Raw genomic sequence first — 12,959 nt, forward strand, 5'->3', positions numbered from 1 at the left:
TGGAGCCCCTACTCTGTCAGATTAGGAGGGATGTACAGTTAGGAACTGCAGTGGCTCCAGAGCAGGCCAGAGCAGGTACAGGCCTTCTCTGTAGCTGAAAGGACCCCTCCTGGTGACTTTACTCTGGTGTCTTAGTCACTTTGCCATTACTGTGCTAAACACCAGGATCAAGGCAGCTTATAAAGGAACATGTTTAATCTGGCTTACGGTTTCAAAGGGCTAGAGTTCCTGATGGCAGCATACGCTGCTGGGAGTTCTCATTTCAATCTGCCAAGTAGGATGCAGAGCGAGCTCACTGGGAATGGTGTTGGCTTTTTAAAACCTTGATGCCCACCCCAAATGACACGCCTCCTCCAACAAGGTCATGCCTCCAAATCCTTCCCAAACAGTTCTACCACCTTGGGACCAAGTATTCAGTCAATGCATGAGCCTCTGGTGTCATCCTCAGTCAGACCCCCACACATGGTTAGATTGAACAGGAAACTGTCTCAAAAAAAAAATAAAATAAAATGAATTTGCATTATTTTAAGGCACTTTTAGGGCACCATGTCTGTAGGAGTTTGCAATAAATTCAACACTGGAGATCTAGGAATAGTGGCACCTGCCTGTGTTCTCAGCACTTAGGAGTTAGTGGCAGAGGGCTCAGAGTTAAAGGACAACTTCAACTATAGAGTAAAACTGAGACCAGTGGTGGCACATGCCTTTAATCCCAGCACTTGGGAGGCAGAAACAGGCAGATTTCTGAATCCGAGGCCAGCCTGGTCTACAAGTGAGTTCCAGGACAGTCAGGGCTACACAGAAAACCCTGTCTCAAAAAACAAAAAAACCCCAAAACAACAACAACAAAAAATTCCACAAACAAGCCAGGCAGGGTGGTGGCGATCGCCTTTAATCCCAGCACTTGGGAGGCAGAGGCAGGCGGATTTCTGAGTCCGAGACCAGCCTGGTCTACAGAGCGAGTTCCAGGACAGCTAGGGTTACACAGAAAACCCTGTCTCAAAAAACCATAAAAAAAAAAAAAACCCACACACATGTATATTTACATTCATGTACATAAACATAACATATGCTGAAGCCTGTCCAGTGGCTAAAGAGCATGGCCAGCTCTCTTCCTAGTAAAACAGCCGCAATTAATAGGAAAGAAAAAAAACAGCTGCCATTAATAGGAACTGAGGACGGACGACCTCAGGACACACAAACGGACATGTCAGTTAGAAAATCCACTCTAAGAGCACGGGCGGGCGCACTGGCTTCTGAATCACTTCTTTTCAGTGCTGTAGAGCTCGCTAAGAGGATGCCGCCAAGTTCTTCCTTTGTCCAGCCCCCTATGGGGCAGGAGCCTGGGCGGGGCGTGGTGGGGAGGGGCCGGGGCCGGGAGGGGCATCAGTGTTTCCTTATTCCTCCCAGATCCTTGCAGAAACTCCATGCAGGTGTAATTGACTTAAGCGGCTCCTCCCTTCACCCAGCCCCACACCTGTAGGATGCCACTAAAGTGACTGTCTTTATCAGCTTCTTCCCAAACCGTTCGTAGGATTGAGGTCTCAAGACAAGAAAGGCGAGCCAAAGAGACCCAGCTCCCTGCCCCCATTGAGTGTCCTGTGCTTAAAGGATGCTACTTCCCGATCCTCATCTCATCACCACTGGCTGTCAATCATTTTCTTGATGGCAGTTATTCTGCCTGGGGTAGATTCTTAAAGGCAGTTTTAGTTTTAATTTCTCTGATGGCTAAGGGTGCTGAGCACTTAATCCAAGCATTTACTGCCTGTCGGCTCTTCTTTTGAGAACTGTCCATTCAGCTTATTAGCACATTTGTTGCCTGGACTATTTATTTTCTTTGTGCTTAAATAGTTGTAAGTCCTTTATAGATCCAGGAGAGAAGGAAGAGAGAGAGAAGGGAAACTGGAGAAGGGATGGACAGGAACAAAATAAAATGGGGTATGTGTCTGATGATGTCACAATGAAGACTGCAGCACTGTGTATGCCGTCTTAAAAAAAACTTATGAGCCTAGTGTCAATCAAAGAGAGATGTGGTGCTCTTCCCACCTTCAGTTCTAGTTCAGCAGCAACATCAGGTCCTGCCTCCAAAGTAGGAGTGAATAAGAACAAAGAGCCTGGTGTGTGTGTGTGTGTGTGTGTGTGTGTGTGTGTGTGTGCGCTGTGTGTGTCATGTGTGCGCATGTGTGCTTGTGTGTGTGCATGTCTGTGCATATGGGTGTGTTGTGTGGTATGTGCATGGATGTGTGTCTGTGAGTGTATGTGCATTTGTGTGCATGTCTGTGTGTCTGTATTTATGCACATGAGTTGTGTGTGCATGTGTATCTATGCATGAGTGCGTGTGTGTGTGTGTGTGTGTGTTTGTGTGTTTGTGTGTGTGAGCAGCTTGGCACACAATGATTCAGCAACTGCCATGTGCCCACCTATGCTCTGGGTACTGGCTTACACTCATCCTAAGTGTTGTGGTCCTGGTAGTGACACAGAGAGCACAGGCACACAGGGGCTTGTAGCTCAAATGGTTGGGAACTAGCTGGGTAAAGACAAAGTACTCAGTGTGTTTTCAAGTGCTTGGTTTCAGTAGTCGGTCCTGTATTTAGGTCAGGTGAAAACAGAAGCACGTGCAGAAAAGCTGAAGACATGCAAGTGTGACAGCATCATGCATAGGTGATTTCAGTAAAACATAGGCATCACTACAGGGGGGGAGTAAATGGGAGAGTCAGTGGCAGCCCCCATTACCACACCACCCACTCTGAATTGGGGATGCCTACTGCTTTCTGTAAACTTCAAACATATCAAAGTGCTGGCTAACAGAGTACAATTACGTGCCCTAAGATGGAGCCATGTGCTTAGGAAATTATTGATGTGCTGATCGAATAGTGACAAGGCACAAAGGACACAAAGTATCTGAACAACAGGACAACATCCAAAGCCATGGAAAAGAGGTTGGGTTTGAAATTAGAGCAGCCTGCTTCCCACATTGGAGAGCGTCTTCCAGATCGCCTCTTCACTACTGTGCATCCTGGACCCTCTGTTCCAACTGGATACATCTCCCTGATCCGTGGGGTTGTTATGCACATTATAATGTATTTAAATTGCCTGTAAATAATAGATCATCAGTACATATTAATCACTGCTAATTAAGGAGCCAATCCCCAGTGCTGCAGGGAGTTCTTCATCCACCGTGGGAAGCTTTAATGAAGATGTTGAAGGACAAAGAATTTTCTCGATCTGGCCTTCCTGGCTGAGAGCCAGTGATGCGTTTCTTCTTGCCTTACATCTACAAACTTGATGACAGAATCAGAGACCTGATGGTTGGCTTAGTGACATGTTCCCAGTAACTAGACAAAACTGTGATTCCAAAAGGAGAGAGGGCAAAGGTCAGTGTGATGTCTGGTGGACATCACGTACCTGCCCCGCCCAGCAAGAGCACTTGTTCACACACTACAGTGTCATGTCTGGTGGACATCACGTACCTGCCCCGCCCAGCAAGAACACTTGTTCACACACTACAGTGTCATGTCTGGTGGACATCACGTACCTGCCCCGCCCAGCAAGAGCACTTGTTCACACACTACACGGTGCTTGTAAATGAGTTCTGAGACCATCTACATCTGAGATCATCTGAGTTCTGAGACCATCTACATCTGTACTCTCTTACCCTCCATGTCACCAGTCTCACAGGACTCTCTCAGGTTGCTCTAACCTCTAACCTTCCCTTGAGTTATCGTATGGTTATTCTGTCTTCCCACATTCATCTTGGTTTAGAGTTGCCTTTCCTTCCAAGTTCTGCTTCTCTCTTGATGGACAGCTAATTCCTAAACTAGTCTTAAGAACTCTCTCTCTCTCTCTCTCTCTCTCTCTCTCTCTCTCTCTCTCTCTTTCTCTCTCTCTCTCTCTCTCTGTGTGTGTGTGTGTGTATGTGTGTGTGTGTGTGTGTGTTTGTGTGTTTAAAGCTGTTGGTTTTAATTACACCCTGTCTGCGACTATCAAAGGAGAAAAAGCAGGGACTGGAGAGATGGTTCAGTGGTTAGGAGCACTGATTGCTCTTCCAGAGGTCCTGAGTTCAATTCCCAGCAACCACATGGTGGCTCACAACCATCTGTAACGGGATCTGATGCCCTCTTCTGGGGTGTCAGAAGACAGCCACGGTGTACTCATATACATAGAATAAATAAATAACTCCTTTTTGTAAAAAAAGGAGAAAAAGCAGACTGAGACTACACAAAGAGAAGACCTAAGCACATTTCAGAGAGGTCATTCTTAACCACGCAGGAGGCAAGACAATCCGCAAAGTGTCTCCAAGCAGAGCTCCTGGGTGCCCTGGAAGACAGTGCAGCGGGAGGCAGGATTCTACTGCAGCTCTGCAAGGTCAACTGCAGACACACTGTGCCCCAAACCTTTCTTCCCTGAGTGTTTGCATTGCAACCTATTTTTTTCTTAATGAATTAGTTCCTTTAATGGCACTTTAGTTTTTAAATGTTGTCATTCAAGTGCCCCAGAAGCTTCTCAATGACTCTCCCTTCTGGGATGGGTTGTGACCTCATATGAAGGTGCATGACTGATTGTGGGTTGGTGGGAAAACCTTGGCAGCAGTAAGAGCTTGAGAACACACAGAGACCAACAATTAGCTCAGAATCGACCATGTAGCAAGCCTGAAGTACTTCTGATGGTGCTCGCCCGTGCTGGGCACGCCCCTGCACTGCGGCTGTGGTTCTGAGCATGTGTGCATGTTTTACATGGCCAAGCTGCCATGCCATGCAGTGCAGTGAACGCTGGGCTCAGGTTGGTGATTGTTGTGTGCTATGAACACTGGGCTCAGGTTGGCGACTGTTGTGTGCTATGAACACTGGGCTCAGATTGGTGACTGTTGTGAGCTATGAACGGTGGGTTCAGGTTGGCAACTGTTGTGTGCTATGAACATTGGGCTCAGATTGGTGACTGTTGTGAGCTATGAACGCTGGGTTCAGATTGGTGACTGTTGTGAGCTATGAATGCTGGGTTCAGATTGGTGACTGTTGTGAGCTATGAATGCTGGGTTCAGATTGGTGATTGTTGTGAGCTATGAATGGTGGGTTCAGATTGGTGACTGTTGTGAGCTATGAATGCTGGGCTCAGGTTGACGACTGTTGTGTGCTATGAACGCTGGTGTTTTTACTTTGTGTAAACAGTCTCCTGCTCTTGCAACAACATAACAGTTTGATCTTCAAAAAGAAAGACTTTTGGTATTTTCCTACCATTGTTATTAGCATGTTAACTCCCGAATAAATATACCTCTGGATTATATGATGTTACGATGTAAAAAAAATTGCTTGAGTTGTTGATCTGAGGTTTATTTAATCATTAAATGAATTTGGGTTTGGGATTCGGGAAGTATTTCCAACGATTTCAGAGGTGACCCTAAACATACTTCTGCTGCCATTTTACACTGTGTATTTCTTTAAAGAGGCATTCTTAGTATTTTTAATAATTACACATCACCATTGTGAGCTAACCAGTGGCCTCTGATGTAGGCATCTGCATCCTAAAACAATGTGTACTACTGTCGGCTAACAGTAACATGCCTGGTGACACTGATGGCTCATCAATGGCAGCTGATCCAAGCCCACATCTGAAATGGTCCTTTGATAATTTGAATCTTGACTGCTTGTCATACATAATTAGATCATCATTGTCTTAATTTCACAAATGCAGCTGAGACGGAGCTCTTCTTCAGGACAAGTGGCTGCCGGGCAATTACCTTGTTCCCCTCCCCGCTGTGGTCCACCCTCTGTTCCTTTGTTAGCCTTCCTTTCAGCCACGCGTCTGCTTTGTGAGGGTAAGGCCAGTTAATGACAGATAGCAGCATCTGGAAGTCTCATCACACAGACACAGATCCCAATCTTTAAATAATGGCTTGCAGCAAAGAGCCGGTATACACTGATATCAAACACTAACATCTGATGCTCACAGAGGCTGTCTTGCTCCTTTGTGTCCTAATGTGGTCCTCGAAAGGTTTAGTTGTCAGTGTGCGTCCTGGGTGTTAGGAAGTTTGGTTTTGTGCCATTTGATAAGTAAGAGGTGAATATTAGTCCACAGTCTATTTATACATGGTAGTGTATGACATGAGGATATTTTCCATGCTGGATGTTCTACCTCCTTAACCCTTTTCTCAAACCCCGACAGAATAATCTACAAAAGATTTAAACTACCTTTTTAAATCTTTCTGGCTAAGTTCATGGCACATCAGACTGTGAATTCAGTCCCATCAAAACTCAAGGGTATTTCCTTTAGAGCAAGGTAAGGGATAAACAAAAGCAGGTTTTTAATGGAGGCCTGCGCTGCTTGCCACATGGTCTTTCAATGACTACATTCAATGGTGTGTCTATTTCTTGGGTCTGATGTGATGAAGCAGTATACACTAGGGCCAGAGGTGGCTTGTTGGTCAAGAACACTAACTGCTCTTCCAGAGGGTCTGAGTTGGGTTCCTAACCCATCCACATTGGGCAGCTCACATCAGTGTCTTAACTCCAGCTCCAGGGCAATTGGACACCTCTGGCCTCTGGGCACCTGCGCTCATACCTGTAGGCAGCTGATAACAGAGGCCCTGCACAGAGCATCTTTCCATGTCTGCTACATGGCTTTTCCATATACGGAGTCGCCCTGGCCCTTCACTAGGCAGCACTTCTATAGTAACTGCTTTCTGTGATCTTTGTGGTCCCAACACCCTGTACACCCACACTTCATATTCACTGATATTTCTAATAGATGCTGATGGTCATGAAGGTTTATGTGAGCAGGCCTCCCCCTGTGCAGAAGCACAAGGCTGCTGTGCAGAGATTATGTGTGGCACAGCCAGTGTGTCTCCCTCCCCACAGCCTGTCATCGATCAGGACCCTCTCCAGCTGCTTGTGATTTGTTCTTTGATTCATCTGGGCTCCAGCATCCATTCCCCTTTCAAAGGCCCCCTGCTTTTCTCTTGAGGAGCTGCTGATATCCAACTCAGCTCCAAGTCCTCTTTTCAGAGTCCCCTGGAGCCCTGCTGGGTCTCGAGATGTCTGCCGAGCATGTGTCTGGTGTGGGCAAGTCTGTTTTTCAATATTCCCTGGCATTCACTATTACAAGAGGAAAAAAACAAAAACAAAAAACAGACTGAAGATAGGCTAACAGAGAACACTGTATTTTAATGACAGAGGCCAGCATAGTGCAGCCCTGGGCCCTATTGTATGAGTAGATAGCTGTGTGCCAAGATTCATATTCATATAAGCGAAAATTCAGAACTGAAAAGTTTATATGTTTTCTTATAAGTGACCATTGATCATCGAAAGCGAGTGAGGGATATATCTCAGACATTAGGATGAATCTGTGCAGTCTGTAACCAGAAGAACTAAGTCCACCTTAACATGGCTACGTTTCAGTGTTTGGCTATGATTCCATTTATCAATAAAAGACCCACAGCTGTTAAACATTTTAATTTATCAAACTTGGGTCATAAATTTCTTTTCTGTCATTGTAACTAACCCTTGATTTGTAAAACCCCAGATGAAAAGAACAATTGACCAACCCATTCATGAACATGAAACATGACAAGGATAAAATCTATTCAAGAAAGTAAGGTGTAGTGTTGCTATGTGTAGACCGACCAATGATGGCTCCGGAGAGCTGGCTCCGTGGCTTAGAGCACACGCTGTTCTTCCAGAGGACCGGGCTTCAGTTCCTAGCATACATGTCGGGGAGCTCACAACGGCCTGGAATTCTAGCTCCCAGGGATCCAACATGCTCATCTGGCCTCCATGGGCACCCATATACAATGTAGTATACACACAGGAACATACACAAGAATTAAAAAAAAAAAACAAAAAAACAAACAAAAAAAAAAGAAAATCAGCTTAGTGACTTTAAAGTGTTTAAAGTTTTCCAGGTCATTTGTTTCCGTCTGTGCCGTTGTGTCCTAGGTAAGGTAACTCTTTAACTCTTCATGGATCTCGTCACGAGCCGTGTCTCCGCTCTGCCTGGATCTCCTCAGGAGATGCGTCTCCACCCCACCTTCCCGGGTCTCTTGAAGGCTGCTTTCTTTCCTTGCTTGGCCACTCACTGGCAGCAGGAAATCGCTTCGTCTATCTTGGGCTTTCCTTTGCTCGCCAGATTTTCAAGGGCAGAGATAAATTTTCTTCTTAGTCCTTGCCTCTTCTCACGTTCGGATTCTATGACTGGAGAAGCGGTTTTAGCTGCATTAGACGTGTTTTTATGGATAGTTATTCTTAAGCCAGAAGATGCTTACACATGTTTAATTGGCCAAGAAATCAACTACGTCTTTGGAGGTAAAAGGAAATCCAATCCACAAATAATGATAATGGAAAAAGATGTCGGGCATAACCCCTTCCCCCGCACCCGGTATGGTTTTTGTGTGGTGCCTTTGTAAATCTCACACTGATTTCTTAATTAAATGAGGTCCTATAACTTACACCATGATGTTCAGTATGACAGCAAAGGGCGTATTCAGAGGATGTCCACTGCTGCAGATTGTAAGCCGAATCTCTTTAAAGTCAACAATCCACCCACTAGTCACCGCCACAGATTTTAGCAAATGTATACATTTAAGAAATCCTGCCACTGTACTAGATTGCTTTGATTTTAAAACACACAACTTAGGATTGGAAACTGCGCTTCATTTTGAACTGTGAATTTACAAGGCAATGGGCAGGAGTGAGCATGCATCCCCCTCCCCCACCCTGTGCTGACAGGGTCAGGTGTCTTGGACAGAGCAACCAAAGGGGTCAGTTAGCTCTCAAGAGAGAGACTGGGTGAGAGTCCTGTAATTATCAAACCTGCAATTCAGTGAAGCTTTTAGAAGGGGCTGGTCAGAGAGACAGATGTTTCTCAGACGACTACACAATACTGTTGAGAGTCTCTTCCTTGTGGGATTATTCATGTTATTAGTCTGAGACAGGATATTATAGGTAGCCTTGGATGATGATCTGGAACTCACAATGTAATTCAGGCAGTCCTCAAACTTGTGTTGCTATCTCCCCCCAACCCCGACTCCACGCCTCAGCCTCCTAAGTGTTGGACTACAGGCATTGTAGGATGTCTTATCAGTAATTTTCTCTCTCTGTGTGTGTGTGTGTGTGTGTGTGTGTGTGTGTGTGTGTGTGTGTGTGTGTTGGCCGCATGTCTGGTCCCCTGAAGCTGAAGCTGCAAGAGATTGTGAGCCATCAGATGTGAGTGAGCGCTCAGAACTGAACTTGGGCTGCAAGAGTGTCAAGTGGTCCTCATCACAGAGCCATCCTCTAAGCCCTGAAATACAATTTTACTGATGATAAAAATATAAGATGATGTACGCTCAAATCCTATGGCCTGAATTGCTTCTGCCTCCTTGCTCTGAAGACCCCGGCTCTGACCTGATGGGCTCTCAGCCACAGAAGGCCCTCCTGTAACCTGCTGGGGATGAGGCCACCTCACTTGCCAGCAATTTATCCTGCAGGAAGGACAGCATTCCCGACTCTGGGAACTGTCCTCTAGAAGAACCTGAAGTCTGTGTGAGCTGTCAAGGTTTAAGGGGATGAGCTGTAATATGGAGATTGGTGGTAGAGACACACTGCTGGTTTTACTGTTGCATTGACTAAACCTTTAGAAGTTGTCTAGCAGGCACACGTTTTTTTCTCACTGCTGGTTTTACTGTTGCATTGACTTCATTGTTGCATTGACTAAGTGTGAGCTGTCAAGGCTTAAGGGGATGAGCTGTGGTATGGAGATTGGTGGTAAAGACACACTGCTGGTTTTACTGTTGCATTGACTACATTGTTGCACTGACTAAATCTTTAGAACTTGTCTAGCAGGCACATGTGTTCACTGGAATTGGGTGTGTGGTGTTCATCAACAGTAGAAGGTAAAGTGCCTGGAGAAGCCCCAGGACCCTGCTGAGAGGGCAGACATTCGAGAGTACCGGAGAGTTGGGGTCTTTGAGAAGTAAACCTTCCCTTTGGGAGAGAATATGAGAAGGTGAGGAAGATGGAGGAGAAGTTGGGATAGGTTATGCTGGGCGATTTAGAAGGTACTTTACATGAATGTTACTGTTAGATGTCTATGGGCAGTCAGAGACTACTATCTCCATTTTAGAGATGCCTGTAAACCATTTATTTTGTCTTATCTCTAAATAGTTGTCTATGAGTATGTCACTCTACTAAAATGTGACAGGCCCCCAGCCCGTGTCTCAATCCCATTTCTCTACAGAGGATTTGGTGCACAGATGCTGGGGACACGGGCAGGAGACGCTAAGCCACAGAGGCTGTGTTCCTTTGAGCACCATAAGGAGGATTGTGAAGGCAGAGATGATCATCTGCATTATGAGCCCTGCTCTCTGGCTCCATTTTTCTACCACTTACTGAGCTGTGGCTGAACAACACTTGGAGACCGTTGATGAGTTATGTCTAGTTCTGGCTAGGCCTGGTGGTACAGACTTTGACTCCTGGCTAGTTCCAGGGCTGACTCATGAAAATCACGAGCTCAAGGCCTTGGACTGTGGAGGTGAGTTTTAAGGCCAACATAGGCAGCTTTGTGAGATCCTGTGTGTCTTAGTCAGGGTTTCTATTCCTGCACAAACATCATGACCAAGGAACAAGTTGGGGAGGAAAGGGTTTATTCAGCGTATACGTCTACATTGCTGTTCATCACCAAAGGAAGTCAGGACTGGAACTCAAGCAGGTCAGGAAGCAGGAGCTGACACAGAGGCCATGGAGGGACATTCCTTATTGGCTTGCTTCCCCTGGCTTGCTCAGTCTGCTCTTTTATAGAACCCAAGACTTCTAGCCCAGGCATGGCACCACCCACAAGGGGCCCTACACCCTTGATCACTAATTGAGAAAATGCCCCACAGCTGGGTCTCATGGAGGCATTTCCCCAACTGAAGCTCCCTTCTCTGTGATAACTCCAGCCTGTATCAAGTTGGCACACAAAACTAGCTAGTACACCATGTCAAAATCAAATGTGAGCAGAGGGTTGGGTCTAGAGCTCAGTGGGAGAGCTTGCCTTGTATAGGAGAGGCCCTGGTTACATTACTGCCAAACGAACAGAGAAACACAAAGGTTTCTCCTTACGTATTTAAATATATTGACCTTCATCTTCTCCCCTAACTCTTCCTACTCAGAATTTCCCCACTCTTGTCATTTTTTTTTTTTAATATAATCAATCTAGACCAATGTGTGCTGCTTAGCTATGGCTCTGGCCTCCACGCCTCCCATAGTGTTTGACAGACCATGTGAACAAGAATTCCCAGAGGAAAGCTGCCCCAGAAAGGCCGATTGACTGATTAGAACTGCGGTGGTGGGCAGAAGTTGGAAGGCTGCAGGTCCAGAGTTCAGTGCCTCACCTCAGGCAACATCTAACCACTTCTCCAGCTGCAGCACCCTGGACGGCTTTGCTCACTTCTTGGTCAGAACAGCCTGGGAGGGACAGATAAAAACTTTGGGAATCTACCTAGCAGACTACTGGATTTAACCAGCCTAAAGCTAAGAAGGTCGCCAGATAGCCTGAGGCCCACAGAAAAGCTTCCTCCACTTTGCTATGCTCTACCCACCCAGGTATTTTAAACTTTTCCCTAATTTATGACATTCTTTGTTCTGTAAAACTATAAAACTTCATGAAACTGCTTCTATGTTCGAACATGGAATTTGGGGTGACCTAAAGTCACATTCTTGGGCCACAGTCACTTCAAATTGGCTCTAGAACAAACTACTGTTTGTTCCCTTTAACGCAGGAGCTGTGTTTTGTTTTTCTTTTCAAGTTGACACCCACAAACACAGTTCAGAATGTTGTGTGCAAATCAAGGTTGAGTCAATCCTAGACACTGAGGAGACCCAAAGCTCCAGGAGGCCACATTCCAGGCAGTGAGGCAGGCACCTGACCTGTGAGGAAATGCAGGCCTGTGGGCCACATGATCCATGTGCTTAACAACTCCAGGCAAAGTGCCAAGCTGAGCAAACCCATGCGGCTGGGTGCAGACCCAGCAAGTCCACCAAATGCCAGCCGAGGTGTGAGTTCATGTGAGCTACTGTAACTGAGTGCCACGCTCTGGTGGCTTAAACAGCAGAGAATTGTTTCCTCAGAGTTTCAGACTAGGAGTCCAAGGTCAAGGTGGCAGGAGGTGTTTCAGGCAAGACATCTCTCCTGGCGTGCAAGCAGCCATCTTTGTTGTTTCTTATAGGATCCCTCCACTGAAAGCTCATCTCTGAAGCTCAGGGTTCTCTAGCGTAACAGTGCTTACAGACGTCTTTCTGTCTCTGTGCCTCTCTCTCTCTCTCTCTCTCTCTCTCTCTCTCTGTCTATACACAAATACACAAACTGGTTGTAGTACAGCTAATCCAACAATGGCTTGTTATGAATGCAAGGTCCAAGAATCCAGTAGTTGCTCAGTCCAGGAGGTTGGATGTCTCAGCTGGTCTTCAGTAGGCACTGGAATCCCAAAGAAGTAGGCTCTAATGCCAGTGAAGGAATGGATTTGCTACCAAGGCAAGAGCAAGCAGGCGGAGAGCAAAAGCTTAGTTTCCAGGTCCTTACATGGGCTTCCAGCAGAAGGCTGGGATTAAAGGTGTGCCTTCCTGGCTCAAAGATCCCTATCAAAAGTGACTCTTCCTTCTTCAAAGTGACTCTTACTTCTTCCTTCTTTCACAGGTGTGCCCTCCATTTCTGGATTAAGACCTCTTTTATCTTTAAAACCTTTGTTTAAGGTCCTAACTTCACATACAGTCCTAAGGGTTAAGGGCTCAATATTTGAGTCATTGGTGGGGAAAGCCCTAATTTGGTCCACAGAGGACCAAATACTTCAGAGAAGTGATCTGTTCAGCCTACATTTGATGCCTAAGCATAATCACACAGAAGGGGCCTGCACCACACAGAGATTAGCCCCTTTCCTAGCTGCAAGAGTAATTCCAAAGGTCTGCAGAGACTAGCAGGAAGAGAAGTGCTGTACCAAAGGCGGGGGGGGGGGGGGG

At 46.1% G+C, this 12,959-nt stretch overlaps 1 protein-coding gene across 6 annotated transcripts in view; it reads right to left on the reverse strand.

Moving 5' to 3' along the window:
* Lmntd1 (lamin tail domain containing 1) overlaps window positions 1-12,959 on the reverse strand; it is a 229,170-nt gene that overhangs the window by 73,802 nt on the left and 142,409 nt on the right. The window lies entirely within an intron of this gene.

This window comes from Mastomys coucha, unplaced genomic scaffold (assembly GCF_008632895.1).
Source record: "Mastomys coucha isolate ucsf_1 unplaced genomic scaffold, UCSF_Mcou_1 pScaffold20, whole genome shotgun sequence".
NCBI lineage: Eukaryota > Metazoa > Chordata > Mammalia > Rodentia > Muridae > Mastomys > Mastomys coucha.